This window comes from Lycorma delicatula, chromosome 9 (assembly GCF_047948215.1).
Source record: "Lycorma delicatula isolate Av1 chromosome 9, ASM4794821v1, whole genome shotgun sequence".
Lineage (NCBI taxonomy): Eukaryota > Metazoa > Arthropoda > Insecta > Hemiptera > Fulgoridae > Lycorma > Lycorma delicatula.
The window spans coordinates 50243161-50249691 of NC_134463.1; positions in this window are offsets into that span (position 1 = coordinate 50243161).

Genomic DNA, 6531 nt, shown 5'->3' on the forward strand with positions numbered 1-6531 from the left:
AAAGGAATAAAGATTAAATAATTTTCTATTTTTAATTGTGAAAAATTTTAAAATATTTTTGTATGTAGAGGGGACAGTCTGAGTAAAAAAGATAAGGTAGAAAATGCAGAAGTAGAATGGGAGAATGTTAAAAAGGAAATTCTTAAATCAGCAGAAGCGAACTTAGGCGGAATAAAGACAACTGGTAGAAAACCTTGGGTTTCAGACGATATATTGCAGCTGATAGATGAACGTAGAAAATATAAGAATGCTAATGATGAAGAAAGTAAAAGGAACTATCGGCAATTAAGAAATGCTATAAACAGGAAGTACAAACTGGCGAAAGAAGAGTGGATTAAAGAAAAGTGTTCAGAAGTGGAAAGAGAAATGAACATTGGTAAAATAGATGGAGCATACAGGAAAGTTAAGGAAAATTTTGGGGTACATAAATTAAAATCTAATAATGTGTTAAACAAAGATGGTACACCGATATATAATACAAAAGGTAAAGTCGATAGATGGGTGGAATATATTGAAGAGTTATACGGAGGAAATGAATTAGAAAATGGTGTTATAGAGGAAGAAGAGGAAGTTGAGGAGGATGAAATGGGAGAAACAATACTGAGATCTGAATTTAAGAGAACATTAAAAGATTTAAATGGCAGAAAGGCTCCTGCAATAGACGGAATACCTGTAGAATTACTGCGCAGTTCAGGTGAGGAAGCGATTGATAGATTATACAAACTGGTGTGTAATATTTATGAAAAAGGGGAATTTCCATCAGACTTCAAAAAAAGTGTTATAGTTATGATACCAAAGAAAGCAGGTGCAGATAAATGTGAAGAATACAGAACAATTAGTTTAACTAGTCATGCATCAAAAATCTTAACTAGAACTATACAGAAGAATTGAGAGGAGAGTGGAAAAAGTGTTAGGAGAAGACCAATTTGGTTTCAGGAAACGTATAGGGACAAGGGAAGCAATTTTAAGCCTCAGATTAATAGTAGAAGGAAGATTAAAGAAAAACAAACCAACATACTTTGCGTTTATAGACCTAGAAAAGGCATTCGATAACGTAGACTGGAATAAAATGTTCAGCATTTAAAAAAAATTAGGATTCAAATACAGAGATAGAAAAACGATTGCTAACATGTACAGGAACCAAACAGCAACAGTAATAATTAATGAACATAAGAAAGAAGCCGTAATAAGAAAGGGAATCCGACAAGGATGTTCCCTATCTCCGTTACTTTTTAATCTTTACATGGAACTAGCAGTTAATGATGTTAAAGAACAATTCAGATTCGGAGTAACAGTACAAGGTGAAAAGATAAAGATGCTACGATTTGCTGATGATTTAGTAATTCTAGCCGAGAATAAAAAGGATTTAGAAGAAACAATGAATGGCATAGATGAAGTCCTACGCAAGAACTATCGCATGTAAATAAACAAGAACAAAACAAAAGTAATGAAATGTAGTAGAAATAACAAAGATGGACCACTGAATCTGAAAATAGGAGGAGAAAAGATTATGGAGATAGAAGAATTTTGTTATTTGGGAAGTAGAATTACTAAAGATGGACGAAGCAGGAGCGATATAAAATGCCGAATAGCACAAGCGAAACGAGCCTTCAGTAAGAAATATAATTTGTTTACATAAAAAATTAATTTAAATGTCAGGAAAAGATTTTTGAAAGTATATGTTTGGAGTGTCGCTTTATATGGAAGTGAAACTTGGACGATCGGAATATCTGAGAAGAAAAGATTAGAAGCTTTTGAAATGTGGTGCTATAGGAGAATGTTAAAAATCAGATGGGTGGATAGTGACAAATGAAGAGGTATTGCGGCAAATAGATGAAGAAAGAAGCATTTGGAAAAATATAGTTAAAAGAAGAGACAGACTTATAGGCCATATACTAAGGCATCCTGGAATAGTCGCTTTAATATTGGAAGGACAGGTAGAAGGAAAAAATTGTGTAGGCAGGCCACGTTTGGAATATGTAAAACAAATTGTTAGGGATGTAGGATTTTTGAGGGTATACTGAAATGAAACGACTAGCACTAGATAGGGAATCTTGGAGAGCTGCATCAAACCAGTCAAATGACTGAAGACAAAAAAAAAGGGGACAGGAGATAGGTTTTCTCTTGTTGTTAAAAAAAAAGGCGTATAAGAAAACATTCTATAGTCTGGTTAACAGAAGAAGACACAATTGAATTAGAGCTGTTACAATTTTATTATCAATTGATATAAAACAAATAAAACCAAATTAAAACATGAAGGCTGTGTTAATTTATACTTAAGGAATAGCTTGACAACATCTTATTTAGCAGTCTAGTCTGAATGCTTCTAATATGTGTTTATATTGTTTAAGAAAATCAAGATATTTAATTCTATTTTTGGTTTACATCAATAATTTATGTACTGGTAAATTCACAGGTTCTCTGACTTGTTTTGCAGATGATACTGCGCTCTCTTACTCCTCAGAAAACGTATTTACTGTTAAAAATGTAATGGAAAATGACTTGAATATGCTGAAACTGTGGTTTACAATAAACAGAATGACCCTGGTATTAAAACTAAATTTTGTTCATTTTACATTGAATGCCAGGTCTAAGCGTGTTAAAGTTGATGATATTTATTTTAAATGTAAACCTTGTCTTTTGGATAATAATTTTTGTGGTAACTGTATCCGAATAGAGCGGGTTGACCAACTAAAATATTTGGGTGTTATAATTGATGAGAGTATCAACTGGAAGGCTCATATAACTAGTATGAAGGGTTACGTGAATTCAGCGCTTAGGAAATTCTATTATATCAAATATATTTGTCCAATTTCTGTCCTTAAAACAATATATTATTCAATTATTAATTCAAAATTGAAATACGGCATTTGCTGTTGGGGGAGGTACGTATATTTCTACTCTCAATCCTGTTATGATTGCTCAAAAGAAGATTGTAAGAATTATGACTAAAGTAAATAGATTTGAACCATCCTTCCCACTGTTTCAAAAATCGCAAATCTTACCATTATATGTTTATCGGGTTTTGCGGATTGTCTATATTAGAGGAGGTTAAATGAGGGGTAATAATAGTGTTTATTCAGGCAGGCTACAAGCACAGAACCGTGTAGCTATTCCATTTCCGAAAAACGTGGTGACCTCAACACAGCTATGCGCTAAGGAGGCACCTATCTTTAGTACATATACTTTTATTTTTTAAGTAATTAACGGTAATAAATAATAAAGCATTAATCTAAGTTTTTTTGTTAGTCTCTTAAACTGTGTTTTTTTTTTTTTTTGTTTTTAGCATCAAATCTAAGAATTTAATGCTAATTTTTAAGAATTTAAAGTTTTTAATGAAAATTCATTTAACGCTACGTTTGATTAATTAAATTAGTTTAAATGTAGTAGTAATTAAAAACAAAATTAAGGATATTGTGATTTTAATTAAGAGAAATTTTGTAAATTAGTTTATTAATGTTAATTTTATATTTTTCTGTTATCATAGTTATATGTTACTTTATGTTGTAAAAAAATTCTTTTGTATATGTATTATGGAATAAAGAATTATTATTATTATTTCAATTTCGAGATACTGACGGAATTTAAAACTCGGAAAGTGAACCAGTTTCATGAATGCAAGGAACATAAAATCGTTGAAATTCACCATCAGATTTGCGAAGTTATGGAGAAAATGGAATGAATAATACGTTACAAAGATGGGTTTGAATGTAATATGAATAAAGCGATAATGAACGAAGGGGGCGAATATTTTTGATTACAAAAAAAAGTTGTTGTGTGCAAGTGATGACAAGATTGATGAAAATCATTATCACATTTCTTTCCATATAATTTTCAAAAATTTGTGTTCAGTTCAACACGTAATTGGTTTTGGTAAATTAAATTATCGGAAATTTTGTATCGTTGGTTACTTAAAATGCTTACGGAAAATCGCAAGTTTAAACGGTTGAGCAGCGCCTAAAAATTTTGACTTGATATAGAGAACAAGGCTATGATTTCTTGAGGCATACAATCACTGGAGATAAGACGTGGGTTTCCCACGTAACGCTTGAAACGAACCGAAAATCTATGAATTGACAAAATTGTCCAGAAATACAAAATGTAAGCCAATGTTTTTACTCGAAATATCATGTGTGTTTTGGCATAGAAAAAAGGAATTTGCTTATATATTTCTTACCTAGAGGGTACGCAATCAATGTAAAATCTTTTGTAAACACGGAAAAAACAGGTTTTTATACTATCCAAAACAAGCAACATGGCTTTCTTATCTAGGACATGTTGATTCATGACAAAGCTCTCCCTCCATATGGTGCCACCACCAATTCAATGTTTCCTCATGACCTTCGGTTGGAAAATCATATTTTCCGTATCCGGATCATATTTTCCGTATAGAATGGATCTTGAACCAAATGACTGTCATCGTTTTCTTGTCTTAAAAATCTTCCTTACCGACCGACAGTTCCATATCGATGACAAAGTCAAACAAGTTTTTAATATGCGGCTTGTTCTGCAAGTGGCATCATTCTATACTCCATGATTGGACCGGGTGGGGTTGCGGGATTTGTCCCCGGCTCCTGCGCGGACTGGAATGAGGTTACGTTCCCCTCGTTTGGTGATATAAATTGGTCGACTTATTTGGGTGCAGGTCTAATTTCTATGTTGCGTAAAACATAATTTTGATTGGTAAGAGTGTAGCACTGATTTAACTTTAAACCTGTTCGTATTCTGAGGCATTCACAGGCATTCACTTTGACCGATAAAATAAGTATCGTCCCTGAATGTGCTGACATTATATACTAACACAAAATTTTACATTTTATCAGACACGCAGATTGACAACAAAAATGTTTAAACAATCACAAAACAGAAAAATACACCATTAATTTATCCAGTAAGCACAAAAACAATATTTGTTAACCATTCCAAATCCACTTATTATTCAATATTTATTCACGTACATAAAACCAAATGTATACATATATTTTAATATTTCAATTTAAAATGAATACGATGCATTTGTATAGATTTAGTACTTTTGTGAAAGAGATAACCAAGAAACTTATTGTGAGCAATAAATTAACGTAGCTGCAGTTAAATTTTTATGCGTTTTTAAACGTAACAGCGATATCTCTAGCAGTCGAAAGAATAGGATGCACATTTTCTCGGAGGTGAGAATTTAATTTACATAACTATAATCAATTTCACCTATTTGTTTTACGAGTCGAAAAAACCAAACGGCAAATAGAAGTTTTAATTTGCATTGTTCACCGGAAAGGAACGTTCGCCATTACGAGGTAATGTCACAAAAAAGGAAATGTTCTAGATTACTCTATTATACAACGGAGTATTTAGGTTTTACTAAAGAATCGCGAGAGGTACGAAATAGTACCTGAAAAATTTGCTTTTAGGTCGCTAACTCAGCTCTATTTAGTAATCACTAGTCTCGGAACGTTTATAAAATAAAGATTAACAATGTGGAGATACATAGACTTACTTGGGATCGGTCGATAATAAATCAAATACATTAACAAAAACATTAGCTTATTAGAAGAAATCTACTTTATAATATTTTGAAAATAGTTTCGGACTTATGTTTTCCCAGTATGTGAAATATTAATGTGTAAATTTGTCAAGAAATATGTGTATGTCAATCTGTATTACTATATTAGTTTACGTTTTTGCAGGGGGAAATAAAAAATCATAATGTATCATTGGTAATGCATAATTAACCACACTATAGAAAATAAATGTTTAATGTTTATATATTTTCACGGAAATACTTTACGAGTATGTTAAATACCATTTTCTATGATTATTGAATTTTTTAATCTCCTTATTTTCATTTTCAATTTTTTTTTAATCCGACAATATCACGCTATAAAATTCATTTTCTGCTTATATTCTACTCCATCCATATTAAACCAGAAATCTGAATAATTCAGTGGCTAGACGCAATAGAAAAATGTTTGTGGTAATTTTCTTGAAAAAATTTGTCACAACAGAGAAGAATTAAAGCAAGATCTCGATGTACACATAAAGAAAGCAAAATAAATACTTGCTTTCACAATAAATTAATACCGAGTACTATTAATTAGTGTTTTATTAATTACCACACACGGACATCATTGTAATTATAGTAACACTACTATATATATTTCTATTATATTATATATAATAGAAATAGAAATATTATAGAAATAGAAATATAATAGAAATATTAAATATATATATATTTCTATTATATTATACTATATTCATAAATTTCTATTTAAAATCCACTACTCTCTTTGCAAATGTTAAAGATTTTATATCCAAAACAAAGATGATAACGAATTGAACGGTAAGTTATGGAGATCATAATCAGAAATAAATTGGATAAAATATTTTTAAATTAATGAAACGGTACAGTAAATGTTCAATTCTTGTAAACTTTCCAAACAGAACACGTATACATTAACGGGAGTATATTTTAACGAGTAATCGTAAAAATACATGCGTAAAAAGTTAATAATTTTTGTATGGAATTTTTAA